This window comes from Manis javanica, chromosome 1 (genome assembly GCF_040802235.1).
Source record: "Manis javanica isolate MJ-LG chromosome 1, MJ_LKY, whole genome shotgun sequence".
Taxonomy (NCBI): domain Eukaryota; kingdom Metazoa; phylum Chordata; class Mammalia; order Pholidota; family Manidae; genus Manis; species Manis javanica.
In genome coordinates, this window is record NC_133156.1 from 239302277 (window position 1) to 239321269 (window position 18993).

Below are 18993 nucleotides of genomic sequence, written 5' to 3' on the forward strand. Positions count from 1 at the left end.
CCCCTCCTCCTCTGCCTGAGGATGCTCTGCACGCCACACGGCTGTGGTTGTTTCCTTCATGGAAGGGCCTCTCCTGGTCGCCCATGTTCAGATTCTATTGATCTTTCAAAGAAAACCTCCAGTGCCTGTGCCGACCAGAAGACCTCTGTGACCCCCACAGGAGGCCTTCCCTCTGTCCGGTCAGAACCCGCACCCTTGCCGTCTGTGGTCCACAGCGCTGGGTGTCTCTCCCCCGGACTGCACGGCGCACACCATACAGTCTCTCCATGTGCTCCGTCTGTGCGCTGCTCAGGGAAATGGAAATTGGGGGTAAGCGCTGGGGTCGCATTTGACTCACGGCCTTCCCTGAATGTTGGTCCTTCTGTGACACACGGGAAGACCCCACTGGGTGGGAGCTGCTGGTTTCCCTGCCCAACGCCCCTCAGGACTGTTGAGGCAAGAGAGAAACGACACTCTTCAAACTAGATGGAGCTGAGGTTCCAGATGTGCTGTGAGTTCCATGAGTGGGAATTACGTTGACTTGGATTTTCAAATGGACGCTTCAGGGTAGAGGCAGCATGTGAGGTGCCCGTTCTGTGGTACGCATGGGAAGCGTGGCCTAGGCTGGCTTCAAGAATCAGCTGTGATGACTCGATGGCAGGGCTCGTGACTCACTTGGTGGCCCAGGTCTGCATAGTACCAGGACAGTCACCCTCAAACCTCCGTCTACAGTGCCCTTTCTTCAGTCCTTCTGACATTCCTGCAGCCTAAAATAAGTCCTTTCTTGTTTCGATTAGCTAAATAGTTCTGATCTGTGAGTTTGAAGTCAAACTGTGCAACATTCTCCAGTAGTTTGTGGCAAGTAAATGAAAGAATGCACACAGCTCCATTCAATTGTCATTTATAGTTAATAGCGTATTGTCTTTTTTTTTTTCAGTTTAAAAGGACCTTATTTTATCAATCCATGTTTCTAAGGTGTGGGATTACCCAACACGAGCTCATCAAATCACCATGCTTGATTTAGCTCCTCGTTGCTCTAAACGGCCAGCCCGACGTATTTCCACATGCCCGGTATCCACTTACACATTTTGAATTAAGAGAATTATAAGAGTCATAAGGAATATTTTCCATGTAAATGATAGATTTTTATATAATCACACAGTCAAGAGCCATTGTTACTCTTAATTTTTTTTTTACCTTAATGACCAAATAAAATGTTAAAAACATGAAGATGGTGCAGCTCTGGTTTAAGTACTCACCGAAGGCCTTTTCCATGACGTTTCATCAACAGAAGGCAATAAATACAGCCATTGCTTGATTCTGTTTTCAAGAGATTTGCTCTCACGTCCATTTTTAAGATGCCTTGTGCGTGATGCCGGAGAATATTCCTGCAGCAAAGGCGTGTGCTTCGTTTAAACGTGTGAACAGCTAAAGAGAGGACGGAGTCCCCTTGGCACCGCAGCAGCGAGAGAGCAAGTGGTCGGAGCGCAGCCCCCCCCCCACCGCATGCCAAGGCTCGTCTGCTGATTTCCCCACCTCCTCCAGGGCGCACTTTACCTGCTTCCATATGGCTTTTGGAAGCCAGTGAAAACTAAGTCCAGTTCTTGTTTGTTTCTGACGCTTTGGAAAGAATTATTTATGGCTTTTATGGGAATGTGCTTCCTCTCTCCTCACACTGAACCTTAGCATTGTGCTTCCAGAATGACAATCTATTTCTTCACTCACACTCCTGAGCCTGTGACCCCATCTGACCCAATTGAAATTGATTTTGTTGTTGAACCTCGCCTAGTGCAAATTAATCTTAGATCCATACAAGATCAGGGAAGCAAGACAGAGAGTACAAAGACCTCGAGAACTGAGGGAAAAATTAGTTCTGGAGAAGGTATTTTAAGTTTGGCAAGATAAATGGTCACAGTGACTTGCTTTGATAGAACATCTGTAGGAAGGGGGTGGAGACTGATGGGGCCTCTCGGAGAAAGGCTGTAATTTAATAGCCTAATTTCCTGCCTGGTCCTGCAAAAGTATCTGCCGGCTCCTGACAGCTGATGAAAATAGCCACGGGTTTGAACTGGTCCCCAGTGTGGGACAGGTTGAGACCGTCTTTCCCCCAGACTCCTGAGGCAATACTGCTTTAGCGAGCAGGGGGGTTTCTGCCCGCTCATTATAAAATAAAGACCGCTCATTTTGCTAAGTTTATTCCACACCCCCAAATGGGGGTAGCAATGCCTGTTTTTCATATGACACCTAAATTCACCCTCCTTTTTAGGGGAGGAAAGTGATTTTGTTCTAGGATAGCTTTTATAACTTACTATTTCTCCTAATAAACAAATACAGCTGAGTTTTCCAGCAGCTGAAACAGGAATCCCCCTCTTTACAGGGGTCCTCGTTGAAATCTCAGTTGCGCCTAAGTACTTTTCACAACCTTCCCCACAGCCACCCAAATATCTTTAGTACCCATCCTCTGAGTCGTATAATGAGACTGTTCGAATTAGTTCTCGAACACACTGACCAGATTTCCCCGTTTGCATAGTCTCTGAACAGTGCACGCCCTTGAGGGGCCCTGCAGCTGCCCACCTCCCCAGGCTGGGGACGGCTGCCTGTACTGGACTGCTAACACCCCGGAAGTCCTGACTCATCGGGACGAACACGGTGGAAACAGACCAATGTGCTCGCAGTACTGCCAGCTTCTCAGCACCCAGTCGTCATGACTGAGAAATCAATTCTGAACTCACTGTTTTACTAAAATGGAAGCCAGGGCAACCCAAATATCATCTTCACACAGATGTTTTCTTCCTTTTCATTTCTGATCTAATAATTTTTACACAAATCACTTTTCAGAAACCTTTGAGTAACAGTAATGCCATGTTATAATTAAAATGTGATGATGCTTAATTTATTGCTTAATGTTTTTAAACTTACTTGTTTCATAATAATTTAGCTGCAAAATACCAGTATTTAATGCTTATCTTTTAAAAATTGTTTTAACTGAAAACAAGATTTATTATTTAAAATGCTTACTGTAAACTTACCAAGGACAAGAACGTTAAGTATGTTACACACAGATAATTGAACAAAGTTGAAATCATAGTGGTATATCTGCTCTTTTCTTGGTTCAATATACTATAACTTGTTTTCTTCTATATGGGCTCTATAATCAGAATTTTAATGCATTTTAATGTTTCACACTTTATTATTGTTTATAGCAATGGAAGAACATATTCATTGCATATATCTAAGTTTCTATTAAATGATTGGCTTTGAGTAAATTACTAGGAGGGCGATTTGTTGATTGCAAGGTGCAAAAATATAAACGATTCTTACTATTCATTGGCATTTCCTTCTCTAAAGAGTCCCATCCATAGACACAGCCACCAACAAAGGACATGGGTTCATGCATGGGTGTGAGTGTGAGTGTGCACACACGCACACATGACCAAATCACATCCATTTACATTGACCCTAAAAAATAAGGATCTGCGTACCTTCCAGACTTCTTATACATAAAGGCCCCTCTGAGTACTGCAGGGGACCACTGCTGTATTCAATCTTCCACCAGTGAAAAAACAATATAAATGGAAAAGCTCTTTGTCTTGGGGAGGATCTAGACTAAAACCTACAATTTGTGGCTGGGAGACTCTACATTGTTTCTCTTCAAAGAAATGATGCTGTTGTCCATGAAGCCAAACACGACTTCTTACTCTAAATCATGTGGGTGGATTCATTTATGCTTTTAAATACGTCGTGTATTAAGTTTACCCTATGGGTCTTTTCAAAGAATGAAGTGAAAGTGTGTGAATTTAAGAGACACACGGAAACACCTAAGAAATGGTTGCAGAGTGAAAATGAGCATCTGTGAGGATGCCATCAAGAGAAAAAGTGTTTTGCCGGCTCCCAGAATTCTGCATAGAGAGCCCTGAACCATGGGAAATCTTCTCTGCCTGAGAGGTCCTCTCCGCTGTAGACATCAGGCGCACATGCTTGATTTAAGAGGCGTCCGTTCACCTGAAAGTGAAAGCCATTTAAAAATAGTTAAAGAATTAAGGATGATTCTATAACCCACCAGAATAAATGCAAATTAAACAACACACACACCCCAGGGAACTTAGTTTGACTGGCACTCCATTGGCTTCAAAATGTAAAATCTTGGTTGGGCGGCAATGCTCAATTTTCAGGCTACTCCGCTACTTTTTCTAAGAAGAATCTGAAACCCGAGCCTACATTTTTTTGCAAAGAGAGTGTGTAAACAATGCTTCTGACTTGAGGTTTTCCTCGAGGAATGTCTGGGGGTGAAACACTAAGTGAGCTATTGGACTGCCCTAAAGGTCTGAGGCGCTTGATCTGAGCAGCACGTGGATGCTAAAACCAGTTCATTTACTAGTCCTCCTGGGATTTAATTTCTTAGCAGATGAAAAGAGCCAAAATGTCGACCTCAACAAACTGTTTACCCAGTGAAACATTCCATGTGTTGGGGAAGATGAGTTCTCCTTCAGCATGAAGCAATTCTTGTCAATTCAAGTATCTAAAGGTGAGCTCAGAATGCACCATCAGTTATTTTCTGGTTACTAATTGGTACAATGTTAGGAATCAATAATGTAGTGTTTGCTGATTTAACCAGGCAGAGCAGGTTATCTTCACTTAGTCATGGACTAATCCTTCAGAGATAATCAATACTGTAATTACAATATATAAAGAAACAACAAGGAGAAGGAAGTCATAATAATTTATTGTAAATGATGCCTTTCCAGTGTCTCTGGACCATTTCCCTAAACAATTACAGCTCATTTTTCTACCCTGTGCTTCACTCTAGACATAGCATATAAATCAGATGATTATCTAATTGGATTTTGATTCTTTCAGGAAAAAAAATTTGTTATATTTCTAATTTCTTCCTCTCAGTGTATTTGGGAGTTACAATACATGACACAAATGGTTAAGAGCATAATTAGGGCTCAAGAATAGAGCAGATGTTACAGTTAACCTTGAGAGTATGGTGACTTAAGTGTAGTCAAATTCTATTTGACCTTGATACTAGGACCAAATGAATAGAGCTAACAAGGGAAAAGAAAAAATGGAGTCATTGTTATCACATAAACATCCATGAAATTAAAACTGCATATACTTAAAAATGTATCTGCATTATTATTTTACAATATTACCGACCATTAGTATATTCTTTGAAATTTCTATGTGGTAGGTGACTAGAAAATAAAGGTATTATTTGGCAGTGATCAATAATGTGTTTGGGGAAGATCCACTTCTCTGATACTGCCTTGCTGGTTTACCTTGAAAAAATCCCTATCAGTTTATCTATCTCTTTTCTGCACACAATATAAATATACAAAACACCTTTGGAACTCTCTGAAGCATGAGGCATCCCGGTATTCCTGACTGGCATTCTGCATGGGACACTTGAAACATGCAGCCCCAGCAGCCCAGCCATTGCAGAATGTGTTCCCATACAAGTTCAGCTTAATAGCGCCCGATCTTGGAATACGGACAAGATCATTTTCACGGACCTTTTTCAAGGCTGGCCTCTCACAGGACAAGGGCTCCCCTCCCTTGTAAAACAATAGCACATTGCACACTCCTTCTCGCACAGCCCCCTTACCCTCACCCTGACCTCTGGTCACTCTTTAAGGCAGAGATAAAACCTGGCTTGTACTAAATGCAATCATGATTAATATACTGCCATTTCTTCACCCAGGCCTTTTGACCCTTTTGAACAGCAAGACAGTGAATGGCTAGGACCTGCCCGACATTCTGTCCTGGAATTTCCCAACCTGTGATGTTTATGCCTGGGTTGTGCAAGGTATAAATGGTGTAGTATTTAAGTCATGGGCCTGTACTGGTCACAGGAAACTACGGAATTATCCTTCCCCAGTTGCTTCCCCTTCACTGGCAGGCAGACTCTGTTTGCTCAGTTTCTAAGATAGAAAGAAGGAAATCTGTATGAGCCGTCAGCCTCCCAGTGACCCTCAGTGCAAACCAAACCTGTTTGATAGGTGCACGGGGGCCCTAGGACCTCCTGGGCTTACGGGAGCCTCTGAAGACGGTGAGCAGCGTCTGCTGTACAGGAGAGCAACGGACCCGTGCAGGCCTTCACTATGCCCATTTCTCACTTCAGTGAGGTCTCCAGGACAAAGGCAGTTAAAAATACAAATAAATAATAAATATATAAATAAAACTGGTGGCCACATAGAAGGCAAAATCTGACACCCATCCTCAGTGTAAATTGGGTCTATTAAATTTTTCTTTGAACAAACATAAGGCAAAATACTAGAAAATCCTGTTTTTCAAGGGAATCAAAAAAAAAAAAAAAACTCGTTGAACTCATCTTGGAACACCTCTAGGAAACCAGTAAGTTCTCTAACTGTGTAAGTAACCTGAGCCGAGCCTGCTTCCTATTTGTACAGAAAGAAGGGCAGGTCCCGAGCAGATAAACACCCATAACAAGGCCATTCTGGTAACGAAAGGGGCCGGCCGACGGGGAGCGTCTGGCAAATCAGGGGTGTGGCACGTGTGCTGTTTCTAACTTTGTCATTTGTTGCTTATAATTAATTTTTTGGCTGACTTCTTTCTTTCTTTCGGTTTTCCTTTTTCTGAAGGCATTCACAGCACCACACAATTTCCTGGGAAGGCGTGTGCATCTCGCCATCTTGCCACACGTGTCCAGCCTTCCTGATCCACGAGAAGACTTCCACCCACTTGTTTGTGTTCATACTTTGGCACAAAGAGGTGATATGCCCGGCCTAAATTAAGATCTTTAAAAAGCAGTACATCTTGCCTTTTCAAGCAAGATTGCATGTTTATTATTTCCCAACGTCCTTGAGTTATAACATAGAGGTTTGCAACGGACAACACAATGCGCTAAGGGGTGTGTATGTTGCAAAATGACCCCTGCAGTGAGTAAACACCTATCACCTCACATAGTCACTAATTTTATATTTCAATTTTTAAAAAATAGGGAGAAAGGGAAATTTCAGATCATTACGATAAAGGTATATTGTTTTCTCAGTCTGTTTTCTATATTAAACACAATGCCAAGGGACACAAAATGTTACTCCCACAGCTTTTGAGCTGAGCCTGAAAATGGGTTCGGGTACGTGGCCTTTCCGAGCGGCCGTGGCCGAGGCAGTTCCGGGGCGCCCTGGGTAACAGTGGCCTGCTCTGCATGGTGCCCGCCGGGCTGCCAAGTCAGCCCGACAAACCAGAGACCCACTCCAGAAGCAAGGTGGGCAAGGCGGGCCGTCCTTGTCCTCTTCCAGCCAGAGGATACGGCGGGCTATGCTGACCCCCATTCTCAGTCTCCTTAACCTTTTGTGGGAAGCTTCTCCCTAGATTTTAAACACCCAGACTCTCCAAACACCACTTTTATGCAAAGATGCTTTATCAGTGGATCGGAGGTTTTAATCCTGCTCTCTTTCATTGACGTCCTACACCTGTTCTGAGAAATACAAATTTCTGCCTTAATACCTTGTGTCAAAGCAACAGAGCTTGTCACATTAATGGCATTTGCTCCCGTGCAGGACGCTTGTTTTGATTGGGTAAACTGAGGGCAGGCAAGAACCCTCTGTCCTCTGTGAGGCCGCATGGCCCAACCTCATCAGCAGTACTGCAGTTAGAACCCAAATATATGGCTACATTTTTCTTAGTTTGTTGAGAAAAAATGTAAATTATGTCCTTTAAATATGGATAATTGGCCCTTTCCTGTACCTATAAAATGCAAATTCATTTTTTTTCACTGGCCAACTTGGATTCTTTCTTGTTTTTCATATATGTCTCTCCAGGAAATAAAGCAACTCTCATACCAAAGAGACATTTTTGTCTTAATCATATGGAAATTAGGGATCAATTTGTTGATGAGGGGCATGGAGTGAAAATCCTGAGCTTCATGGTCTATTGATCATTAAAAATATGTATGGAGCTGGCACATAGGTCCAGAGCAATTAAAACGGCAATGATGTTCCACTGTGGAATAGCGTAGGGGAGAAAATTGGTCTTCAACACATCCCATGATTCTCTGTTGTCGTAGGGATGCCATTTGCATGAGCTTCGCCACTTATCACCAGCAGTAACATTTTAAGAGTAAAACATGTAGGATTTTTATTTTCCCCCAAATAAACTACTATTTAAGGATTATTATTGTTGGATGTGACAAAACATTTCCACACATCATAAGGATTTCTTTTTGAATAACATGCAAAATTATTACAATTGCTTCTAAGTCTGAAGGTAAATACATAGTGAAGCTGTTTGGTTACCCGAGCATAAAAACCAAAACAACTAAAACAGTAGACACCTCACCAAAAATTATATGAGATGAAATGCCATGAAATGTCAGTAAAGCCTCTCAAGTTAATAGACTGGTCACATTTCATCCTTACACCTCTGATCACACATGTTCTCTCAGTGTCAGCCATTGCTGTGAAGGTCGTTATTATTCTAACATCAGCAGGTTCTCAGTATGTTTTAAATTACTGCAAAATTTTGATTCACTCGAACACAGGGACAACATGAATTATTTTTAACTGATGTTTCAATTTTCAGAAAAAGTGAACATACACATTTATCTGGCCTTCCATCTCAAGAAAATGCATTTTAAGAAGCTGACACTAAAATTCTACTTCATGTGCTAGCCTGCAGTTGGCTTGAAAGGACTTACACGCCCACATTCACACGGCTGTGTGAGCGCAACTGAGCGTGCTGCAGACCTGAGCCTCTGTCATGGCCCCGTTTTTCACAGAGAGACTTCAGTACCTTCTCCATACTCTGCCTGGTGCTCAGGGGATTTGGTTTACACGGGGGCTCAGTTCTGCCCTCTGGCAAGCAGAGAGCTGAGGAAGTGAGTCACTGCGGGTGTCTCTGCAGGCACCTGAAGCTGGGTGGTTAGGGGGGCCGTCATCCTGGCGCCACAAGCCGTTGCTGCCTCATCCCCCTCGTCTCCCTCAGTGGTGGAGCTGCAAGAGGGATGAGCCCTGTGCTGGGTGACTGGCCTGCACCCTTGTTCCATGCTCCCGACTCCCCCAGGATGCAGGCATTGCTCTTACACCCATCTCATAAGGGCGGCTAAGGGGCGTGAAGGGATTTCTGTGGCCGAGCTCAGACCACTAGAGTCGAGAGTCGTCACAGTGTTGTGTGTGGCTCCCGAGTCTGAGCTGACACTGGGGCTGTATCTCCAGGGCAACATGAAGGACAGAACCTTTGTCACACATGCTGCAAGTACCACAGAGGCCGCTGTGCTTTGAGGGACTTCCCTGGTGACTCTCCAGCTGCCGTCATTGGTACTTAGCAGCTGCCAAATTTCCGCTATCAGGTGGAAGCTACTAACTTACTTCTCTTGTCCTTATTGTTGAAGGTGGTCATAGTAGAGACTGTGAGCTAATTTTTTTATTTTCCTCCAGTCACTGATAACTAAAGCAAACCTGTTGACCAGGAACTTCTGGTAGGCATTGTTAGTCTTTGTAAGGAAATGACCACCACTTACTGGCCATGGTTGACAGGTGCGGGGTGGCTGTGGGACTACCTGAATGTTGCACCGCGAGCCATCGTAAGCAGCTTGGACCGTATAAATCTCACAGTAAACTGTGTGAACAGAAAGGTCCCTTAGCACTTTCTCTATGACATTTATCTTTTAAAAGACCTGGCCTTCCACACATACACACATTCAGTAATTCCCAAGTTGACATTTTCTTTTCTCTGAGTCTCAGAGTTTTCTGACCTTTGAGTAACTGCTGGGAAGGGGGCTGCTCATCTGCTACAGTGCTAACTGGCCGGGCAGGGGGTCAGAGAGTGGGATCTGAGGGGCTTTGTCTTCACTAAATGCTTCTAGTTTTGAAGCAGGACATGGGTGAGAGTGAGCCGTGGTGGCCAGTGGGAAGGCAGCCGGCCAGCTGGACACTGTGAAGCCACCCTGCATCTGGTTTCCTGGGGAGAGGTGTAGGGAGGGACAGTGAGGAAGGGAGGGACATTTTCTGCAGGGACAAGAGAAGAGAACGCACCTGAAGTGACGCCGTGCATCAGCAGGCTGGGTGCGCAGGATGCGGGCCTGAGATGACCCCTGCTCCCAAACACCTAAGGGCTGTGCCGTCAGAACAACGGTGAAGGCCTGCGTCCTCATGATGGACTGTGTGTGCAAGGAGGTTCCTGGGCCACCTGACAGCACATGCATTCCTTTCAGATACAGTCAGCAACTCAGCAGGCTCTTCTCTCAGGGGAAACTGAAAATGACAGTAAAGAAGAGAAGCCAAATGTGCACACTCGGTCTCCACCCTCTTCCGATGAGTCAGCTTCCCGGGCTGCCGTCCTCCCTGAATTAGGAGACTCAGTGGCCAGGGCGCATTCACCTACTCATCATGCGTTTTACCCCGTGCCCTCATTGCACACCCCCCTCTTGTCTAAAAGGCAAGTTCAGGTAAAGTAGAATCTTACAAATTTGTAGGAAAAAGAGCACTGTCCCTAACAAGAGGGATAAGGTGACAATGGTTTAGGGGACCGATGGCAGTGCCTCAGAGCGGGTCCTGGAAAATGGGAAGGTGTCTTTCCTGACACCGGTCGGGGCCCCCTGCTGGACGAATTTTACAGCATGAACTTTATTTTTGGTGAAACTGCTCTTTCTGGAACAAGCTCATTTGTTGCCTAGAATTCTTTTTTTGAGAATTTTGAGAGAATCTACCTGGTCCCTATCCCAAAGGGGTGTGTGGGGAACAGAAAGAGAGACTATTTCTCTAGCCGACAGGCCTCTGCATTGGAACATGTGGCAATTAATGTGGGTGCCTTCCCAAAACACGTCACTAAAGAGGGTTCCCGTCAGTGCACATTGCCCACCAGATGCCGCCGGCGATGGGCTTGATGGGACTTAGCCTCTGCTTCATAAAGTGACTGAGAGATGTGTTAAGCTCAGGGTACTAGTGACACACACATGCACTGTGGTACGACATAGCTTCTAGGCAGTACTGTCCCATTACAGATATTTATTCAGTCACTTATCATGCTAATTAATTTCAAGGTCAGGAGTTTCAACCCCCTTTGGGGTAAGTAACTGTTTCTAAATGAGACACTCTGGTCCCTGCACATGGTCACAATATGCCCTGGTGGAACGTGGGTGATACACCATTACAGCTCTCTTCTCCCACCCCAGAAAGAAAATCACAGGTATGCCACTCTTTCCAGTGGCATACCAGCAACCCCAGTTCCAAACCAAAACTTCTGTGTGCCCCGAGGTGTGGTTATGTCACCACCAACACCGCCCTCATGCTGCCAGAGCAGCTCTCAGATGCCCACTTGGCTAATGGCTTGCAAACATAATTTACTTTTCCAACAGCTTTATGAGACAAATTGGTAGTAGCATTGCACCATTAGTATCCCATTTTTTAAAGTGAGAAAACCAAACTTTAGGTAGATTTACCTGTCAAGGGCCATACCACTATTTAATGAAACAACCAGAATTTGAACTAAAAATAAACATTCACTCTTGTTTTTAGCCTTAATTTTTTGCACATTCGTTGAACACCTCCTCCTTGGCAGGCACTGTCTTAGGAACCAAGGATTCACTAATGAGCGCAACAGAGCAAAGTGCATGTCCTTGTGGAACTCACATTTTAGTAGCTATAAAAGGTAAATTCTGTGACATGTTACATGGTCAGAAGTTGTAAGGAGAAGAGTGGAGCAGGGCAGGTGCCTGGGAGTCGAACAGGAGAGGGGGGCGTCTGGGGGCATTTACTTGCTTCCAAGTCTGTGTGGCACCCCTGGTGTCTTTCCAGGCCCCATGTTCCCCGTCCTTGGAATTTCACAGAGTGCTCACCACGAGCTGCTGCCTCAGCCCAGCCCCCTTGTGGAAGGACTCTCCCCTCTTTCTAAGAATGGCCACTCCATCTTCGCATGGGCAGACCTACCAAGGCCCATTGCAGCTCCATCCTTCCCGCAAAGCCTCCCTCAGTGGTACCTTGTTTGCCATGCGGGAGATGATAGGGACACGTGTGAGAGCGCTTGCATGTGCCCCTGTGCCCCTCGCTCCCCGCTCTGCGCATGCTGCTAGGAGTGCGCACACTACACCCTGCCACACTGCATTCTGTTTCTATCACAGTGATGATGCTTCAGTCCTTGAGAGCATTATTTGTATCTCTTGCTCACACTTACAGTGGCAAATTACACACATCATATAACTAAATTGAACATACTTAGTTTGATGTCTTGACTTGATTTCAAGCATTAACAATCCTTGTATATGGTGACAGGCTGTAGAGAGAATTAAGGATGGCACGGGCTACGAGAGAGGCTTACAGAACACCTTCGCCATTATGATACCCTGTGCGGCCTCTGACATGTGAGTTACCTCTCTGAGTCTCAGTTTTTAATTAATAATAGAGATATTACTATTCCCGACTCGTTTAACCTTTGCTCTGGCACTTACTATTTATGTGAAGCTCTGCCCAGCTCTATTTCCTTGGATATAATACTTGGGTAACAGTAAAGCCTTGCTATTTGAGACAGGGGCTCAAATTCTATAATGTATAAGGAAATATATTTTAAACAGCAACATGCTGCGTCAGTATCAGTTGGGTTTGTCTTTGTGAAGTCCCTCCAGTGCTGGGGTTGCTTTTATCTTCTGGGGGTGTGCTGTTATTTCTGATGAATATTGTATGTGAATGCCACCCTGTCGAGTGGTAAATAAAAGTATTCTCCTGGGAGCAGGCAAGACGTGAATTCACACAGCAATTGTTAGACACATCTGAGGGTGTTTAAAACGGAATGAAACTTGCATGTATGTTATTATTTTTGGAAGTCTTTTTCATCAATTTTCCCTATCAAAATGATCAGTAGATTATCAATGTAATTGACTAAGAGGTGAAGACAGCATGATCTCTTTGAAAATTGCAGAGGAAGGAAACATGGCTGACAGGAACGGGAATTAGCATGAAATTCAACATCAGGGCATTGGTGGCACCGTAGAGAAATCATCTGAGAATATTATGTATTAGGAAATTGGACCATTTGTTTATTAATAGAAGTTGTAAACCCTGTGAAAGGAAATGTTTCCTAGTAAATAGCAAATTACAGAAATAGAGCAAGAGTCACAAAATCAGTTTCGCCAACATCCTTGTGAATACTTCCTATGTAACCTCTCAGGCAAACATATATTAAGCAGATATGCTTCTTTAAGAAAATGTTTGTATGTGACAAGTCTATTTTTGAAAAATAACTTTCAAGTTATTCAAGTTTGATAAGCTTGATAATTTAAAATATCAAAAAATGAAAAAATTGAGATACATTTATCAACAATAATCTTAAGACATTTTAAGTACTGTATTTTCTATAACATAAAGACACAGCCAATATGAATTCAAAACTGATTTTTCTCACTCTGTTATGCATTCTGGCTATTTTCCACGCCAATATATAAACTTTTCCAGGGCTGTTCAACAGCTGCCCCATACTGCCTCCCAGTTTCCATCACAAAGGTCCCACTGCAGAGCATCTGAGAGGTCTCGTCCAAGTTCTGCTATGCGCGCTGTTAATATTCTTCTTATTAAATTTTCTATACATTTTTTCCCATCATTTATTTTTAACATAGAATGGATGTACCAAAGAATATGCAAATTAACAGGTTAGGGTACAAATCCCCGAGTGACTCCGAGGAAAGTGTCTCCTGCTACGAACACCAGCCCCGCAGGACGGCTGAATCCTCTCATCTCTGTCCGTTTCAGTGCTGTGTGCTTTTCTTTATAGTTGCCATTTAAGTAGCTGAAAATTCCTCTCTTCATATTTCTAACAATTCGACTACATGATTATTGATAACTTGGCATGGCTGTGGGGAATTCCTTATTTATATTCTGGAGTGTTTCCGTGGGAGATGGATTGCAAAGAAAACAACACAAGGATACTTTTTATATTTTTCTGACCATTTAGCCGAGGAAACGGACTTTAAGGAAAGCTAGCTGGTTATTTAGTGGAAGCAAATGAAACCTTATCATTCAGTACATGGTCTTGCTTTGCTGGTTTCCTGTTCTGGGTACTCAGTGGGAAGGAATAAAAGCCAAAGCTTTGATGTCATAGTCTTGTTCCCGCCATGACTTGCAGACCATTCCAACAGCATGCGCGCTGATGACGCAATGCCTCCTTTTAAGGGAACCTGAAATCATCAACCCTGACCTCTGGGAGGCGTCAGTGTCTCACACTCAGGACTCCCTGCGTTCCCACGGGCTTCCATCCTCCCTGGAGGTGGCTTCCCAACATATTTTCTGTCTATTTTGTCAGCGTGTCCATACTTGCCTTTTTGGCTTAGGAAGAGTCTGTGTGTTTTAGAGACATTTGTAAGTTGTTCATCACGTACAGGGCATATATTTTCCAGTCCATTTGCCTTTAACTTTTAAGGTGTGTTCTGAAGTTCTTAATTTTACATACACGAAAGTATCAATCTTTTCTATCCAAGTTTCTGTTTTGCAGTTACGTTTGAAAATTCCTTTCCCAGGTTTAAATGAGTCTCCACCTATGTTACAAACCATAATTTTATGGTTTTTTTTATTTCATACATTCAGATATTTAATCCATCTATAAGTCATTTTAGAAATGGTGTGTGCTCAGAATCTAAATTATTTTGTCACAGATTGAAATAACTCATATTTTCCTACTAATTTGGGAGAATGACTTCATCAAATATTAAATTCCTATGTATAGGTGGATGGCTTTGGGGCATTCTAGCCTATGTCACGGATTAACCTGTCTAATGCGGAACCCGTTTCACATGACAATGTGCTTTTAATTATCCTTACTTTGCATAATACAGTAACTTAGAGAAGCTAACCTCAACACGCCCCACCCAGATTCTTAGTTTTCTTAAATATTTTTATTGACTCATTCCGTGGGTTCAGGGATGTTACTCAAGTTCCCAAAGACATCCCTTGGGATTTTGAATGTGGTTGCATCAAATAACAAATGAATTTAGGGAGAATGCCAGGATTTATTCTTCCCATCCAAGAGCGTGGTATATCTGTCTGCTCAGCTTAGATGCTTTTCGATGTTAGTCTGAAGTTCTCTGCGTATAAATGTCCATGTCCACAGCTTGGTTCATCCTGAGACATGCTGAATGTATTTCTTGGTCCATGTTTCAACATATAAGAAACACATTAGTTGTTCCAGTCACTTTAGCTCAGCATCTGATTGAACTCATACTCTCATAAGATTTTGATTTACTTCATTATTTTTTAAGGCAGAATTTATTGCATTTTCGTATAATTCATATATTGTACACATTTTCTACTAAGTTTCTGTTATGTAGCAGGCTTTGTGTATGGCACTGGGGACACAGAGGAAACAACACAGAAAAACGTGCTCATCCCCTGAATCTAACATTTTGGTGGGAGACTATAAACAGTCAATAAGTTAAATCAAGAAAGTATATACTATGTATGGTGGTCGCAGGAACCACTAAGAAGGACAGAGGAGGAAACCGTAACTGGAAGGACTAGAAGTGGGGCTAGGGGGGTATTTTTCTCCTAATTCAGGTTTTCCGACTCACTTATAAAATGACCTTCCTACATCAGCCCATGATCCCAGAGCAGCGTTTACACCAGGTAGTGTAGGTGTTTGTCTTCTCCTTGGTTCTATATTTAGAAGACATGTTTGTATTTTTTCACTGAAGAAGCATGATTTTAGCACTTATTTGAGATAGACATCCTTTATCATGTAAAGGAACTCTTCACTACATTTGTAATTTTCTTTTAATAAAGTTTATGATTTTCTTTTATTGCTCTGAGGTGACATTCTTTGGAATCAACAGAAACAAATATGCTAAAGGTAAAAGAATGAAAAAGAATATATCATGCAAACAGAAAGCATAAGGAACTCAGAGTGGCTATGTTTATAACAGACACACTAGACTTCAAAACAAAAAATGCTTCTAGAGATAAAGAGAGGCATTACATAATAATGAAAGGGTCAGACCCTCAGGAAGACAAACAATTATAAACATATATGCATCTAATAACAGAGCTCCAAAATATATAAATCAGAAACTGACAGAATGAGGAAATGAAATAGAAAAATAAAATTATTAATATCCCACTTTAGGCAATGGACAGGACATTTAGACAAAGATATATGTTAATATATATATTAACACTATAAGAACCACTAAAAGTAACAGACATCTATACAACACTTTACCCAAGAGATGTGTACAAATTACTTTCAAGCATACATGGAACATTCTCCAAGGTAAAATCTATTCAAGACTATAAAACAAGCCCTTTGAATTTAAAAATACTGATATTATACAAAATGTATTCTCCAACTGTAATATAATTAATTTAGAAATCAATATGAGAAAGACATTTTAGAAATCTGCCAATATGTGTAAACAACATACTTCTAAAAAATCACCTGACCAAAGAATAAATTATAAAATATTTTAAGATGAGTTATAATGAAAACAAAATATACCAAGCTTAGGAGATGCAGCTAAAACAATGCTTAAAAGAAAATTTTCAACTGCAATTTATATTTTTAAATATAAACTTAATATTGTTGTAAAAAAGAAGGCAGCCTCAAATCAATAAACTAACCTTCTAATGTAAGACACTGAAAAGAAAGTAAAAATAAACCTTAAGTAAACAAAGAAGAAAGTAAAGATTGGGGAAGAAACTAAAGAAATAATGAAAAGAAAAACAATAGAAAAAAATCAATGAAATCAAAATTAGGCTCTTTGGAAAGAGCAACAAAATTGATATATCTTTAGCTAGACAGTCCCCCTCAAAAAAAGAGAACAGAAATATATATCTCCAACATTAGAAGTGAAAAAGGGGATCTCAGTACTGACTTTACAGAAATTAAAAAGGATTGTAATGGAATACTATTAAAAACTGTATGCCAACAAATTAGATAACTTAGATAAACTAGAGAAATCTCTGGAATTAAACTACTGACATTGACTAAAAAAGAAACGCAAGTCTCGGCAGGATCGTGGATCAGTGACCCCCAAATACCCCACAGAGTGACAGGCAGGCTAAAATGGCCTTGATGATGAGTTCTACCAAACATCTAAAGAAGAATGAATATCAACTACTCATAACATCCTCCAAAAAATTTAAGAGGAAGGGATACTTCCCAACACATTGTCCGAATCTTGTATTTTTCTGTACCAAAACCAGACAAAGATATCACAAGAAAATAAAACTGCAGAACAAAATCCCTTATGAATATAGACATAAAATCCTCACCAAAATGCTAGCAAACCTAGTCAAGCAAAGCATAAAAAGAATTCTATAGTATTACCAAGTGGGATTTATTTCAGTGGGAGAAACATTACTATAATATTCAAAATCCAACCATTGTCATATGTCATTTCAAAAGATTAAAGGACAAAAAAATTCATGACCATCCAAGCAGACACAGCAAAAGCCTTTGACAAAATCCAACCTCTTCCATAATAAAAACACTCAGAAATTAGATCTAGAAGAAAACTTTTAATCGAGGGCTTATAGGAAAACCTCACAGCTAGTATCACTTTCACAGGGAAGGACTTAAAGTTCTCTCTTTAAGATATCTTCACCTCCCATCCTTTGTGCTTAAGTTCAACCAGAACAATTAGGTGAGAAAAGGAAATAAAAAAACAAATTGGAAAATACAGCCACTTCACAAAACAGTTTGCAATCCCTCAAAATGTTAAACACGGAGTCACTATGCAGCCTCAAAATTCACCTCGAAGTGTAAACCCCAGAGATAAGACCATATACATCTGTATGCAGCCTTGTCTGGAGCATCCATGGCACTAGTATTCATTATAGTCAAAGGGCAGCGACAACTCAAATGTCCATCAACTGACAGTGGTAAGCAATGCGGTCCATCCATGCAATGGAACATTGTTGTCCAATAACGAATGAAGTGCAGATACAGGTGCAACATGAAAGACCTTGAAAACATTGTGTTGCATGAGAGAACCCAGTTGCAAAAGGCAATGTATTGTGCAATTCCATTTACATGAACTATCCAGGATGTGCAAACATATGGAATAAAAATATGGCTTAGTGGTTGCCTAGAGCTCAGGGAATCTGAAGGGAGTGGGGAATGACTGTTAATGGAATGAGGTTTCTGTTTTAGACTGATGAAAATGTTCTAAAATTCGTGATGATGATTGCATGACTCTGCCAATTGCTAAAAATCATTGAATTGCATACTTTTAGAGGATGACTTGTATGGTTTTGGAAGTATTAGATAAAGCCATTAAAAACATAATGCTTGCTGATTTTATCAATGTATTTTCGCTCCTTATTGACCTACCGTATGGATCATCATGCTTCTATATGCTGAGTCAGGCTTATATCCCCGGAATAAATCTTACTTGGACATACTGTATTAATCTTTTCAGCACTTGCTTATTTTTTTATGACTTTGCATCCATATTGTTAAGTTAGATTGTTGTTCTATTTGTCACATTTTTATTATGGTTCATAAAATGAATCTAGGAGAGGCCCAACATTTTCAGTACTCCGGGTTATTTTGAAACAGAATGTGAATTATGTGTTCTGTAAAATTTTATTGGAATTGATCCATAATTCTGTAGGTACATGTATGTTTTTGAGGTGTTTCTTTGTAAACTTTAAAAATGATTTCTGTGCTTATTGCCACATTTAATATTTAACATGTTTATTATGTCAAGTTCCATCAATTTAAATTTATATAAGAAAATGAATATTTAAAATTTGCTAACATTTACCTATGCATACCATTCTCTTCAATTATGAATTACCTCTGCAGCTTAGGTTATACATGCTTAATCAATCTCAGTAAGGTGTGTTGGAGCTTTATTTACTTTATTAAGAATTTCAAAAATGAATTATTTTGGGCTTATCAGTTCTACTAATTTTCTATTGTATAACTTACTAATTTCTCCTTATTTAAAAAATGTACTACATTTACATTTGTATAATACTTGAGTTAGCTGTTGGTTTATATTCATTTTGAGTTTTTGATTTTTTTAAATCTTTTGGTATACTTTATATGTAGGAAGATGAATCCATT